We start from the raw sequence: 15,309 nt of genomic DNA, 5'->3' as shown, positions 1-15,309 counted from the left end.
ATACCAGTTGCGATAAGACAGGTGTATGGGTCGGGAAACTGAAATAAACTCTGTTCCCTAAGTCTGTCTCTTGTAGTAGATGTTAGGGTCAAAAATGTTGAGTGGAGTTGTCTCCCTTACGTTGGGACTATCCGCTCAGTACAACTCAAATGACATTCGTGACCAACTCGTGTTCTTCTTGCAGGTTACGGAAAGTGGTGACGAATGCTCAAATGATTTACGAGAGAGATAACACAAGCGGTACTCGACTTCAGTTTGGGTCGATGGCACTAGCAAAGTCGAATGTGATCAAAATAACGTGACCAACGGGTTCCGCAGGTGTTTCCACACTTTGTCTTTATACTTTGTCTCCACTCTTTGCATTCACACTTTTTCTTCGTACTTTGTCTTCACACTTTGCACCAATACTTTGTCATAACACTTTGCATCCACACTCTGTCTCCACACTTTGTCTTCACACATTGCATTCACACTTTTTCTCCACATTTTGTCCTCACACTTTGTCTTCACACATTCCACCAACACTTTGTCTGCACACTTTGATCCTCACACTTTGTCAGCACACTTTGTCTTCACACTTTGTCAGCACACTTTGTCTTCACACTTTGTCTTCACACTTTGTCTGCACACTTTGTCTTCACACTGTGTCTGCACTCTTTGCATCCACACTTTGTACACTTTGCATCCACTCTTTGTCTGCACACTTTGTCCTCACGCTTTGTCTGCACACCTTGCACCAACACTTTGCATCCACATTTGATCTTCACACTTTGTCTGCACACTTTGTCTTCACATTTTGTCTGCACACTTTGCATCCACACTTTGTCTTCACACTTTGTCCTCACACTTTGTCTCCACACTTTGTCTGTACACTTTGCATCCACTCTTTGTCTTCATACTTTGTCTTCACACTTTGCACCAACACTTTCTCTGCACACTTTGTCCTCACACTTTGCATCCACACTTTGTCTCCACACTTTGTCTGTACACTTCGCATCCACTCTTTGTCTTCATACTTTGTCTTCACACTTTGCACCAACACTTTGTCTGCACACTTTGATCTTCACACTTTGTCTTCACACTTTGCATCCACACTTTGTCTTTATACTTTGTCTTCACACTTTGCACCAACACTTTGCATCCACACTTTGTCTTAACACTTTGTCGGCACACTTTGCATCCACACTTTGTCTTCATACTTTGTCTGCACACTTTGCATCCACATTTGATCTTCACACTTTGTCTGCACACTTTGCATCCACACTTTGTCTTTATACTTTGTCTTCACACTTTGCACCAACACTTTGCATCCACACTTTGTCTTCACACTTTGTCTTCACACTTTGCATCCACACTTTGTCTTCATACTTTGTCTTCACACTTTGCACCAACACTTTGTCTGCACACTTTGCATCCACACTTTGTCTTCACATTTTGTCTGCACACTTTGCATCCACATTTTATCCTCACACTTTGTTTGCACACTTTGTCTGCACACTTTGTCTTCACGCTTTGTCTGCACACTTTGCACCAACACTTTGCATCCACATTTGATCTTCACACTTTGTCTTCACACTTTGCACCAACACTTTGTCTGCACACTTTGCATCCACACTTTGTCTTTATACTTTGTCTTCACACTTTGCACCAACACTTTGCATCCACACTTTGTCTTCACACTTTATCTTCACATTTTGCATCCACACTTTGTCTTCACATTGTGTCTGCACACTTTGCATCCACACTTTATCCTAACACTTTGTTTGCACACTTTGTCTGCAAACTTTGTCCTCACGCTTTGTCTACACACTTTGCACCAACACTTTGCATCCACATTTGATTTTCACACTTTGTCTTCACACTTTGCACCAACACTTTGTCTGCACACTTTGCATCCACACTTTGTCTTTATACTTTGTCTTTACACTTTGCATCCACACTTTGTCTTCACACTTTGCACCAACACTTTGTCTGCACACTTTGCATCCACACTTTGCACCAACACTTTGCACCAACACTTTGCATCCACACTTTGTCTTCACACTTTGTCTGCACACTTTGCACCAACACTTTGTCTGCACACTTTGCATCCACATTTGATCTTCACACTTTGTCTTCACACTTTGCACCAACACTTTTTCTGCACACTTTGCATCCACACTTTGTCTTTATACTTTGTCTTCACACTTTGCACCAACACTTTGCATCCACATTTGATCTTCACACTTTGTTTTCACACTTTGCACCAACACTTTGTCTGCACACTTTGCATCCACACTTTGTCTTTATACTTTGTCTTCACACTTTGCACCGACACTTTGCATCCACATTTGATCTTCACACTTTGTCTTCACACTTTGCACCAACACTTTTTCTGCACACTTTGCATCCACACTTTGTCTTTATACTTTGTCTTCACACTTTGCACCAACACTTTGCATCCACATTTGATCTTCACACTTTGTTTTCACACTTTGCACCAACACTTTGTCTGCACACTTTGCATCCACACTTTGTCTTTATACTTTGTCTTCACACTTTGCACCAACACTTTGCATCCACACTTTGTCTTCACATTTTGTCTTCACACTTTGCATCCACACTTTGTCTTCATGCTTTGTCTTCACACTTTGCACCAACATTTTGTCTGCACACTTTGCATCCACACTTTGTCTTCTCATTTTGTCTGCACACTTTGCATCAACACTTTGCATCCACACTTTGTCTCCACACTTTGTCCTCACGCTTTGTCTCCACACTTTGTCTTCACATTTTGTCTTCACCCTTTGCATCCACACTTTGATCTCCACACTTGTCTCCACACTTTGTCTCCACATATTGCTAGGTTAGGTCATTGTTGCTATCAGTGTGTGTACATACAAATGACAACATATTCCATTAAATGTGAGCTCATACTTTAATTCTCATAAAAGTGAACAGTTCCTGGATCATATAAGAAAGAAAAAGATGTTCATTAAAGGTTATCACCGCATTGGTAAAATGGGTGTAGAAAGCCCTGTGAAGATAAACATTCATAAACATCAAACCCCAGGATATTGTAACCGGGTCATTTACCTTGAGCTTCAATATATACCAGCGTTTAGTTTTTCCTGTGCACGTTATTCAAATTCAAATTTTAAAATATTTGGTAACATAAATCCGCCACAAAACAAACTCGGGAATCAGTCTGAAGCACGCGATAACCGCGACCCACCTTTCAGTTTACGAGCGCATCCATCAATTTACGTAAATTGACTTAAAATGATAGTTGTTTCCCTTCCATGAATTTCCTCAGTCCATGGTCACCTTGGCTAAATCTGCTGACCCTGTAACACCATTCGGGTGAACTCGGTTTATTCCGTTAACGTTATGCTAATTCGGAAATATATAGTTCGTACAACATGACGAAGTATTTTGAGTAAAGATTTTTGTAAGGGTGAAAGGAATTAAGTGTACAATCAGATATCAAGCAAAGGTCACAACTGCAACCAGTGGAATATGTAATAGGCATTTCTAATAGGGATTTCTTCCCAAACTAGCTGGAATGAGGTGAACCATGTAACAAAAATAGCAAGGTATTAGAGTTGATCATATTGAAAAGATCTGAGCGTTGTTTCCATACTGCATTGCACTCGGGTGCTGCTGTCTCATTCACCTAATATACCGAGATGACCTCTAAGTGATGGTGAGATCCGAGCTTCCATACTGCATTGCACTCGGGTGCTGCTGTCTCATTCACCTAATATACCGAGATGACCTCTAAGTGATGGTGAGATCCGAGCTTCCATACTGCATTGCACTCGGGTGCTGCTGTCTCATTCACCTAATATACCGAGATGACCTCTAAGTGATGGTGAGATCCGAGCTTCCATACTTCACCACACTCGGGTGCTGCTGTCTCATTCACCTAATATACCGAGTCGACCTCTAAGTGATGGTGAGATCCGAGCTTCCATACTTCACCACACTCGGGTCTAAATGGCTTATTCAGCAAGGCACATAACACGAGATGTTAACCTTGAGATATATATATATATATATAACTTATCCATATGTATGTCAGTATCCATTGAAGGAAGCATCTACACCGTATGCATGATATTGAACATTCCTCATTGTAAAATTTGAAACGACAAAAGATAAGAATAAAATGTAATGAAATAAAAAGTTCGGCATTAATGTAATATGATTATTCAAGTCACTTTACTACAGGGGCTAAACTGTAGGCAAAACAAAGTATACACCCGTGTTTGATGGTGGCTAAAATTGAAACAAGCAAAAAATAGTTATCCAATGGTATATTTCATACTGGTATAATAGGGGTTTTGTTGGACACCAGGGTTACAGTGTTTCGGCGACTGTTTTCAGCCTTGTAACATTTGAATAATTTTTTGTAAATGTTGGGTCAAATCCAATTTTCGAGTGTATTTTTTCTTTTGTCCGGCAGTTTTTCTCATACATTATTACATATAGGAAAAATCAAAACCATATGCATAATATTTGAACATATTTCCTTATAAAAATTTAAAATGACACAATATAAGAAAAAAGGTAATGAAATGTAGAGTTTGGCTTCTCTATATACACGTCACTCTGTATTACAGAAGGTGTATCATACTTATTGGACACGTCTAAACCATATGCATAATATTTGAACATATTTCCTAAAAAAATTTAAACGACACAATATAAGAATAAAGGTAATGAAGTACAGTAGAACATGGATATAACGAACTACAAGGGACCAGAGAAATCAGTTCGTTATATACGTTGTTCGTTATGTACGTTTTTGCTCGGAAACGTCCGCCATCTTGGCTAAAGCCAAACACAATACACATACACGTTTATACACGTTTCATCCCGCATCTACCGGTGAATCGGTTACAAAGTACCCAACGATACAACTTCAAAACACTGTATAAAGTTCGGCTTCTCTATATACATGTCACTCTGTTTTACAGAGGGTGTATCATACTTATTGGACACATCAAAACGATAAGTATATATGAACATTTCTGATCATTAAAAACTGAAAACAACAAAACAGAAGAATAAAGGTAATGAAACAAAGAGTTCGGCATTAACGTAAGAGGGCATTAACGTACGATTGTTAAGTTCGATTCTGAGCCTCACAGAGAAGGAATTAAGAAATAGTAAAATCTTTTATCATATCTGCATATCAGAATAAAGAGATCTTGATGGTCCTCGTGATCTTGATAAATTATCCTTTGAGTGGAATAAGTTTCTCAGCGGGGAAATAAATCTCTTATACCCCACCACGAGCAAGTCAGGCAGCACGTGGATTTCTTGGAGACAGAATAAATCCCTTACACCCCGCTTCAAAGAAAAAGCCGCACCCTTTTTCCGAGTCAGTGGAAGTCACATGACATAGTGCAAGCTAACCTCAGCTCAATAGCTGTTTTCTATGAATTTTGAATTTGTTTCAAATATTTTACAATGTCATATCAAAACATGTCGGTAAGATAAATTCGTTGTAGCAGGACAACTCGGGCCCAGGCTCGTGGTATAAGACCTAACGCGGAACGCATAAAACCCCACATACTCCTCGTGATCCTGCTACAACTTATATTGTTGTGGACATCACATGATGTCAAAGAGGTGTAACCCCAAAACAGACTGGTCAGTAAAATATACTGGGGTCTGTAACATTTCGAAATGTGCACATACAGTAAACTACTGTTATAACGAACTCTAAGGAACCACTGATTTAATTCGTTATAACCGTAGTTCGTTATATGCATATAAACAGCAAATGGACAGGACCCCAAAACAGTTCGTGATGTCCGTCAGTTCGTTATAAGCGTGTTCGTTATAAACGTAGTTTTCTGTCCGTGTAAGTGTTTCTCTTTCTCTGTATCATGCTGCATTTGAAAATGTGTTCAAAACAGGGTCTGAAGTTGATACAAAAGTTTCCCATACCAAACTTTCTGCGGAGAGTAACCTTTTACCAAATGATTATCTGGTGACCATACACACAGGCATTGTATTAGTCCCATACATAGTTTGTTACAAACGGAGTATGCATTAACTTGGTATAGCTAAAACCGTTCAGAGATGACCGTAAATGGTAACATCTGTATAAAACTTAAAGGTCTTAATTATAAAAAACAGCTAATAAAATAGATCGCATTTACTCACGCAATCATCATCAGAAATATTTAATGACACACGTTATATTCTAAAGGAGTCCTGTCATTTTGGGGCAACGCTACTATCAGACGCTATTTGGGGATACACGTATTCAGACAATAGTTTAATAACAAATATTATAACACCACAACAACAAACACATATTAATGTCAATATCTAGCAGAATGAACTTTGGACTTAGTTTTGTAAGGAATATCATACTAAGTATTATCATCATCTTCAAGGGGCGGTCGGGTAGCCTAGTGGTTAAAGCGTTCGCTCGTCCAGCCGAAGACCCGGGTTCGATTCCCGACATGGGTACAATGTGTGAAGCCCATTTGTGGTGTCCCCCGCCGTGATATTGCTGGAATATTGCTAAAAGCGGCGTAAAACCATACTCACTCACTCACTCATCATCTTCACGCCATGCATCTGCGCTCTTTCTTATCAGGACTCCTAATAGCGCCGCACACTTACACTTCTAATTAATGTCTGCAACGTAAATGTCTTGCAATTTCAAGGAAAAAAGTGTCATTGTGTTACAATTGCTCGGTGTAATGACTGATGATTGAGGCTGAAGGTAAATTCTACGTGTCAATTATGAGTAGAGCAGAACAAAAGTCCTTTTATGTTTTTGAAAAAAACATCTCATCATCACAACATTCAATTACATAAAAATGTATTAAAAAAACAGTGGACAAAGTAAACACTGCAGTATTGTTCTAAAGGTTTTGGAAGTGAAGCATATGTGGTTAAAATTTAATGAGCGGTGGATAGGATACTAGCATTGCAGCAATAGGTCAGCCCAGTCAAAAGGGGATATAGCGGTTTTAGAAAATGAGGTCATACTTTTGGACCATAAGTTAACATACAAGTGCAACAAGCTTATGAATGAAACTGATTTGCGAATACATTCGCGTTATTTAGACTTGTTATTTGTTTTGAAAACATATGCACAAATGAGTGGGTTACAGTGTTGTAATATTCCTCCTACTCTTTCAACCTGATTAGTTATGAAAGTTACAGAGGTGTGCGTTTACTTACAGGTTGTAAATAATGACACCAATGCAAAAGCATAGGGATCAGACAAAGTAAGCACTGTGGTTCTTTGGTTTAAATATATTCGTCAGTTAAAGGTTGTTCTACCTTTTGAGCTGAAAGTAGCATTAAGTTCAATCCCTGGTTTCAAACAAAAACACAATCACAAAATGTTCTCCATGACAATGTGTGTGGCAGAACAATAACATCGGAGATTATCTTATCAACAGACAAGAAATAACGTACTGACTGAAGATTATTTGGAAACGTTACTCTAACGTGTGTATAAAAGGATAAAAGTAACAACAAATTCCAAATAACTACATTGTAATGTGTCATCGTTAGTTAGCTGATGCGTCTCTGCTTTGTAGTCTTAGAACTGCACACATGAACTGCAAGAATATATTTCTTCTTTTAAAACACTTGCATTGTTAAGGCAGAATATGGAATCATCTTGAGGGCAAGACTTTTGTCCTCACTTCTTTAACAGCGTCCAGACTATGGACATATGTCACCTCCTCTTGATCATGCATTAAATCCTCCACTTTCATTTCGCTTTCTTTGAGGTGTATCTGATCGACTTGATCTTCCTGGCCTACCCCTTTTCTCCGACGATGGCCTCTTAGTCTGTTGGGGTTGCTGTTCAGGGTTACAAGTACTGCTGGACCAAAGTTCTTTTCTTAATCTTCGCCAAAATGTCCCCAACAATCTCTGAAAGACGGTAATCAAGACGGTAATCAAGGAAAGGTTTCCTTTCAATCTGTTGCACTTACATATGTAAATTACATTTTCAAAACGTTCGACCTATTCTATCTTACGAAGCATCACTCATAGTTCAAACAAAGTGACATAATACGCACTTATATGACGTATAAGATTAATCACTAATGACATTACAAAACTATGTAATATTCGCGAGCTGTCCCAATACATTAAAAATCATTGATCTTACCCTTTGGACTTTCTTGTCTTCCCTTGCGAAGTTCCCTCAAAAATGCAAGCTCAAGAAGCATGTCTGGAGACTGTTTCAGCTGTTCCGTTTCAGCTTCAGAAAAACAAAGGAACTTCTTCAGTTTATTTCTTTCCTTGTTTGTGAGTTCTTTGGTCAGTGACGTCAGAATCGATTGCAGTTCAGGATGAATCTCAATCTGATGTGGAGCTACGAGTAAAAAGAAAAAAGTTTTCAAATTAGTTTGTTTTAGATAGTTATTCAAACCGCATCATTCGGTATTAGGTTACAAAATATTTAGATTACACGTTTGTGTTTCATTTTCTGAGAAATTATTAGCTTACCTTGATATATCATTTGGACCACGTGCATTCCTAGTATACCATTGAATTCTAGTTTGGGTGTCTCATCCTGGTGTTGTTTGATGGCTTGGTTTCTTGTTTGTTCCTGAATTGCCAAGATGTCATGCAGGAATGTTGACGATGCTCCGGCTATGTTACTGGATGCCTGCAAATTTGCATTCATTTCTGCCTGTTCTTCCACTTGTTCTAAGAGCATCACAATAACTTCCTGCATTTTCCTTAGTCTCTCCTCGTGTAATGTTGCTTCAAGTGTAGTCTTTGCATCCAACAGTTTGTTTAACAAATCTATATCCAAAGTTTCACAACGTTGCCTGGCTTGCGAGAGAAGTCTTCTATACAGAGCTGATGCACTGGACAGTTTCAACGACCCAATCTTGCCATTGCTGTCAGTCACGTTTTCCCTTGGTCTCATTGTCTTCATCACATCCATTATTCTGTAAAACATGTCCTTGAACAGTTCATACTGTTGATGAAGTTGTTGTGCGTTTAACGCTCCATCATCATGTAGAACCTGGTCGACGGTTGAGTCTCCTTCCCTTCTATCAAGTTCATCCTGAAGGTCCAACAGCTGCTCATCTCTGTCTGCAAGCTGTGTTTTAAGACTCTGGTTTTGCTCCAAGAGATGCTTCAACTGACCATACATGGGTTTCTCTTCCTGTTCCGTTGTTGGTGCAATTTCTGTAAAGAGTACATAAAGACAAGTGACATATTTTATATTCCGTGAGCGACCTGCAATCATAATAACAGTGAAAACAAAAGAATGTTTTTGTTGTTGTTGGTTTGTTGTTAAACGCCGCACTCAGCAATATTCCAGCTATATGACGGCGGTCTGTAAATAATCGAGTCTGGAACAGACAATCCAGTGATTGACATCATGAGCATCGATCAACGCAATTGGGATCGATGACATGCATCAACCAAGTCAGCGAGCCAAACCACCCGATCCCGTTAGTCGCCTTTTACGACAAGCATAGTCACCTTTTCCTGCTAGCATGGGTTGCTGAAGACCTATTCTACCCCGGAATCTTCACGGGTCATAAAAACAAAAGAATCCAACGACACATACAGAACATGTATTTCATTCATATTTTCCGTTTTCCAAGCTCCATGCAAATAAGCATTACATTCTCTAAATCTGTATTTATGGATTAATCATCATACTTTATACAGCTCAACAATCTCAGCTACTTCACCATACCAGATAGGGATAGTTCCGTCTCATTAATCTGTACGTGGATAGATAGGTGGACGAATGAGGCCTCCTGTGAGAGGTAGATGTGAATGAAGCTGCTGACATCTTCCTCGGGGACCATGAACGTAAACAGGAGACTTTTCGCTGGTTCAAGACCCCTGATGAAGACGTAGGTGATTGGTACGCACAGAATTCGTGCTACGTCAGCTCTCAGGTGTTCTTTGTCTGCGTGTGTGAGTTCATCTATGTCGCCCTCTACATGGAACTTGACATACTTGTATCCGTTTTCTAAATTAAAGTGACAGAGGACTGACAGTGCTGTTTATATGAAGTACAATTATCCTACAGCTGTAAAAGGCATTTATCGTTACGTATTGTCTCAATAACTCGTTCTAGGTATTTTCATGGAGATTTTTGTTCATAAAAAGGCAAACATTTGAAGCGAATTTGAAACCTTAATAGATAAACTCTACCAAATAATGGCCATGTTACCTGGGTGCTCGGTTGGGAGAAAAAAACAGATTGGCTTCTTGTCACTCTCCAGACAAAACTGACGAATCTTTTCGATGAGGTCACGTCTTTTGATGCGCCATATCAAGGCTTGCAGGAAATGTAGATTATATGCATCGATTCGTCCAGATTTGGTCATTTTGTCAAAGAACTTCAATGGGGTAGTCAGTTTTTCAAGCACAGCGTCACCAAAGCCATTTTCGCCTGGAATAGTACGAAAGATAATAAATGAAATACAATCATTACCAACAGAGTGCTACCAACAGGGTGTGAAATATCCACTCGTGCGTAGTTGTTTTGTTTTCGTTTTGTTGTTGTTGTTGTTTTCTTTATCTTGTTTGGTCTATTTCTTATCAAGTAAATGAGATGGTAAGCGTATGCCAAAGGCATCAACATTCCTGCTACCTTGGAAGTAGTCATTAAAACCAATGAAGCTGTCTAATGGCACTCTAATCACCAACTTACCACGCATGATGTACTTCATAGCCTCCATTTCGTTCTCACCAATTTCCTCTGAGAGGTCAACCAAAAAGTTCTTCATCTCCCAATCATCGGACAAATCACTGTGCTTGAGTATTCTCCTCCCATTTAAAGACTGTGCAGCTACTGTTGATGTGTCGGTACCTGTATCCAAATTGTATATTTGAAATGTTATTGTGCACTTTGTCGGAGTTTTGAAATATTTGATACCACGGCAAATATGTAAATATATCCATATTAATTATCTTTAGGAATAAATTATCCGAGATGAGCCAAACAATAACGAAATGACATAAATATGAGCGTGCGTGCGTACGTACGTGCGTGCGTGCGTGTGTCGGATGCTGTTTTTAACACAGAGTATAAAATATGCATGATAGTCCTTGGTTCAGCAGTTAAGCATTCACTTGCAGTTCTATTTGATGGTGATTCATAAACACCTCCTTAGTCGTAATCGTACAAGGCAACCATGCTTGTAATAAGAGGCGATTAACGGGATCGGGTGGTCAGGCTCGCTGACTTGGTTGATGCATGTCATCGTATCCCAATTGCAAGGATCGATGCTCATGATGTCAACCACTGGATTGTCTGGTCCAGACTCGATTATTTACAGACCGCCGTCATATAGCTAGAATAATGCTGAATGCGGCGTTAAACAACAAACACACAACCAGAGACGCCACAATTTTTTGCAAATGTATACGATGCTGAAGGATAAATAACAGGAATATCCATTACCTTGTTCCTGCCTAAATACGTTCCTCATCTTCATGCCGTAAATCTTATCTTAATGAAACAAATAAGTTTGAATAAAATTATACTTGACATCATACTTGTGTAACTTACCCTGGATCACTCTCTCTATTTCTTGTTCTGTGTTTCTGGTGCTTTGCTGGCTTGGACTTGTTTGTGATTCCAATATTTTCAGAGCTAGAGGGTGTAGGTCTTCTTTGCCCTTTCCCATTAGAACTTCAAAAATAGTTTTTACCCTGTCTTTTTCCTCTGTGTCAGTGATCCTAGTAACGTCAGAAGTAGATATGATATTGGCGTCAGCAAGTTTGTTGACAAGCTGATCACATTCGACACTTGCATCTAAGGTATCCATGATAAGCTGTATGGTTTGTAGGCGATGCTCCTCGTGGCTCATGTTTCTAACGAAATGAGTTGTTCGCTTCCACAGAGGAAGGGTAGATGTAGTGGAACTGAAATGTTAAAAATATTATAACCATATGCAACAGGACTTTGATGATACAATCAAACATGTTGGCATTAAATAGTGATGAAATTACTAGCTATATGCCGGCTTATGAAGAACCATAATAAGTCAGTGTGTGAGCATCGGTATTGTTTCATCTGTACAGGGGGCAGTCGGGTAGCCTAGTGGTTAAAGCGTTCGCTCGTCACGCCAAAGACCCGGGTTCGATTCCCGACATGGGTACAATGCATAAAGCCAATTTCTGGTGTCCCCCGCCGTGATATTGCGTAAAACCATACTCACTCACTCAGTCATCTGTACAGCAACAAGTATACATTATGGAATTAAAAAGCATGTTATCATTACATCAATATTATTTTCAAAATCAGTCTACCAAACATATTTTAGCACAACTATTTACACAGTCTTTTGAGCTATTCCTCTTGCCCAAACTAGATATGGGTGTTATTTCATAACAGTGACCAAAGAAAAACAATCATTTGTGACTGTTTCAGTTAAATCTATACGATGTGATGCAGAAAATATGTGAATTGTGACTTAACGTCGCTTTCACAATCATTACACGTGTATAGCGACGTGCTTGTACGTGTATGCGAATGATACATTATTCTCCGAGACGACCAGTCCTTGTGTTATCACCTAATGCCGAGCGCAACAAGTACGATCTTTATGTGCATTTAGTACGAAGCTACTATGGTACCGAAACACCCACCTTCCGCTCTCCTGGCAGAGTATATACTCCACGTACTCTTTAACATATGGTGGGATTCTCATTGTTATGTTCTGGCTTACTTCTTCAGTGTTATTTGCAAATTGTTAGATGAATGGAAGCCTGGTAAGTAGTTCCTGATAAAATAATATTTTTTGTATGAAATGCAATATGAAATATGAAATCGTTATACCTTTGAAACGAATATAACACTCCATGTCTCCGGCCAATTTCAATGCTACTATTGTCTTCCAATGCGATGTGCTCATAAAGTTCATCATTTTTGATTAAATGGTTTAACATATTAACCAAGTCCCGGGCATACAATGATCGCAACAGCCTTGAGACATAGTTGTATATACTGCTATAGACTAAACAGATATTAGCTAAAAGTGTTTGATTAACAATTAGAAGTTCGAATAAATGCGACAATACAATTACCATAACCACATGTGCATCTGACATCAGTTTGGACACCGATACATGTACGTCAAATTTCGAAATGTCCTCCAGATTTCTACCATTAAAGGTTTGGAAAACATTTTTATGGATAACAATGTTTCCAGGGGTTTCGTAACGAGTAGTGTTTTATAGGCATTACCTCATAAACTACTGACTCCATCAACGAGGCCATGTTTATCTAGAAGTTAATCCTTCTATCTCCTTTAAAGTTGCCACGGGTCCTTGATTAAAAAAGACTTTTCTCAGTCGACCTGTTTTCTGAATTTTAATTCGTATACACAAATAAAATTAACGATATGTATGTATATATATGTAGTTTCAAAGGCTAGTAATCATATACATATTATGCGTCCATTTGCTGATGAATTGTAACATGTTCAGAATACTAAATGATGGCGTCAAGAACAGTTCATAATTACAAAAAGAAAATGTTATGTAAAATGATTTACCACAAAATATGTATATGGTATCCGTTTAGTAAATATAATGTTTCAAAGAACAGCGAGATAGTAAATAAGTAAAATATAAATGCATTTAGACAACAATATACAGACAGCAAAACAAGTAATTTAAAAGCAGTTATTGTGTAATTAGTATGTTCACATTGTATAATTGTAACACTAAGCTATTAAAAAATGGTTTTAACCTAAAATACCGTATTCGACGTAATAAGCGCCCTGCTCTAATAAGCGCCCGTGGCGATATTTGCTAATATATTGGCTAGTGAACAATCCCAATTAGCACCCCTTCCGATTGATCAATGTACACAACACTTATTTATTCGTGTATAATACGTACCCGTGTGTTATATGCACCCTTATTTGGGGGCATTTAAATTCTGGTAAATCTCTCGTATATAAACATTTCAGACTGTCAGCATAAACCACGAAATTTACCTTTCAACACTGTCTTTTTCACCAAAATGATATTCTAATAAGAGCCCCCTTTTTCTATTTTTGAGAGCGCCCTGGGCGCTTGTTACGTCGAATACTGTAAGTGTATATACAGTAAACTACGTTCATAAAGAACACGTTTATAACGGACTGACTTACTTTTTTGTCCCAAAGATTTGCGGTAGTTATGCTGTATATATGCTTCTAACGAATCACGGTCAGACCGAACTAAAATTAGTGATATGGAAAAACGTGTCTTAGCCATGTGTTCTTTTAAGATATACCAACCACACTATGTGTTTATAGATGATATTTTTGGCGATAAAATGAAAGAACTTACTGAATAAAACATTAAAAACAGATTTGTATAATCAAACAAGACAGCAGTGATAGAGAAAATATAGAAATAATCAAACCATGTTTTCATTCACATGCTTCACCATGCCGCCATGTTTATTGCTCAATGACAATCGTTGTTTCGTGCTCCGTGTATCGAACAACATCCTAAAATAGTCCCTGACGATACACATGCGCATAAGCAACATTCCTATTTTCACATTTATGTATCATTTAGGAATTATACAAATAATATTTTCTTCTTAATCTAAATAATGTATTAGCAGCTATGACTAGAAGGGATAAAATATCCTCCTTGTTGATCTGTTGAGGTTTGAAATATTTCTCCTCACTTCGGTCATGATGACCCTACCCAATCTGTAACCTAAGCATAACCTAGGCACTTGTTACCTGCATTAATTCCCATTTTAACTGCAACAAATATTTCTCCTGGGATTTTTTAGTGTCAATGATTTAATATGTCACATTGTTTACCAGATGTTCCAAGAAAACCCTAAGATAATGGCTGACGTCTTTGAATGCATTCACAGTTACACATATGACAAATGACAAATTGTGACTTAAGTTTGAATAGTATGATTTTGGTTAAGTGTAAAATCAGGAACAAGGTATAAAACCGACGTACCTTACCTGTGAAAGAATTTAAGTCCATATATTTTGCCTAAAGTAAGAAGAAGAGGAAGTTATATAGGAGAAGGGCAAAGGGGCAGCTCAGCGCGCCATGATGAGTGAACAAACTGCAGGTGACAGTGACGTCACATTATTTCCGAGAAGGCCTTTCAATCGTTACCTGGTAAAGGAATGTTAGTGTATAGCTGTGTGTTTGTTGCGTGTGGCTATCGATTTCCCTACCCGTATGAGCTTATTGTTAGTCAGTATCGAGTGACGGTAGCATGAGTAGCACAGGTTATATACTGTGAAGTTGTGTCAGTGTATTCTCGAAACATCCATACACACTGACGTGGCAATGCCGTCCAGTGTAGATCAGTCC

General features: G+C 38.6%; 1 pseudogene; it reads right to left on the bottom strand.

The window, feature by feature from the left end:
* Positions 1 to 2,909: 2,909 nt before the first annotated feature.
* On the bottom strand, positions 2,910 to 15,051 carry LOC139473736 (uncharacterized; annotated as a pseudogene).
* Between the last annotated feature and the right edge of the window lie 258 nt (positions 15,052 to 15,309).

The sequence above is a fragment of the Haliotis cracherodii genome, unplaced genomic scaffold, assembly GCF_022045235.1.
Source record: "Haliotis cracherodii isolate W230 unplaced genomic scaffold, xgHalCrac1.p SCAF_3, whole genome shotgun sequence".
Lineage (NCBI taxonomy): Eukaryota > Metazoa > Mollusca > Gastropoda > Lepetellida > Haliotidae > Haliotis > Haliotis cracherodii.
This window is presented reverse-complemented; position numbering and strand designations above follow the sequence as displayed.